The sequence below is a fragment of the Schistocerca americana genome, chromosome 1 (assembly GCF_021461395.2).
Source record: "Schistocerca americana isolate TAMUIC-IGC-003095 chromosome 1, iqSchAmer2.1, whole genome shotgun sequence".
In the NCBI taxonomy this organism is placed as follows: domain Eukaryota; kingdom Metazoa; phylum Arthropoda; class Insecta; order Orthoptera; family Acrididae; genus Schistocerca; species Schistocerca americana.
This window is the reverse complement of record NC_060119.1, coordinates 1255134798-1255136061: the sequence shown is the minus strand read 5'-3', so window position 1 is coordinate 1255136061 and position 1264 is coordinate 1255134798.

The window sequence follows — 1264 nt, the reverse complement described above, 5'->3', positions numbered from 1 at the left end:
CTCTCTGCATCCCCTCGCTCGATGACGGACGTGTTATCCGATATCTGATCTTCTCTCAGCAATTGCGAATCATTCTTCAACTCAATCTCCAGTTCCGCTGTGGGTGTTACAGCTGTCACTTTATAACCGATTTCCGGAACACTACTTAAATTGTTGTCACTGACAGTGAATGTATTTTCTACTGCCGTGTATACAGCTGACCTACTACTTGTGGGCGCACTCCTTTCTCCTAACACTGGCACACTCTCCCGCCATTGATTATTCCATACGGAATTTTCATAACGACGACACCTAGGTTTTCTCCTGTTATTGGGCCGCCAAAATTTCTCCACGCCCGGTCGGCCCCTCACCGGCGCGGAGAATGGTTTTCCAGTCTCGTCCCAGCAGATCTGCTCCCAGGATGCTGATGAGGCGGCTGATCACACTCTCTGGCGTTATTACTGTTCTGTGAAGCCCGTATCACGTTAGTATGATACTGGTTTCCGTCATTCCTGTTATTATTTACATTGTACCGATTGTTATTACGGTCCGAACCATTATTGTTATTGCTGCCATGGTTGCAGTATGCATTATTCTACATCTACATTTATACTCCGCAAGCCGCCCAACGGTGTGTGGCGGAGGCGACCCCCCCCTTGGTTATCGTTGTTGTGGTACCCGTTGTTGATACCACGGTATCTACCACTGTCGCGATTATTGCGCCAATTGTCCTCGTCCTCAACTCTTTCCAGGAAATCATTGATTGTCTTGTAATTGCTTCCTACGTAGCTTTTAGTATCATCTGGAAGCTTCTTGTAGAGTTCCCAGACTATTTCGGATTCCGTGCGGCGATCACGCAAATATTCCAACTTGCGGATCCAGCCCTCACAAAACTCCTTCATCGAGCCACGCGAATTCGCATCGAAAGGACTCTATACGACAAATTCACGCCAGACACTTTGTTGTTTTTGCTCTGACCAGTATTCAGCCAGAAACAAATTTTTAAACTCGTCGAAAGTCAGGTTCGTGATGTTGGGGTTAAAGCCCCAACGCTTGGCATCACCAGCCAACACGTCAATAACCGCATTAATTTCTCTCTCATTAGTCCATGATCTGGGTAAAACTCTTTCACAATTCTTAATGAAATCCGTCGCGTGTATACGCCTTTTTTCAAGGGGTCGAACCGCTCCTCTTTCGTCAACAATTCCGAACTATGTGAACAGATTGGCACATAGCTCTGTTTTGCAAGTTTCTTTTCTAATTCCGACACTCTCGTAATTACTTG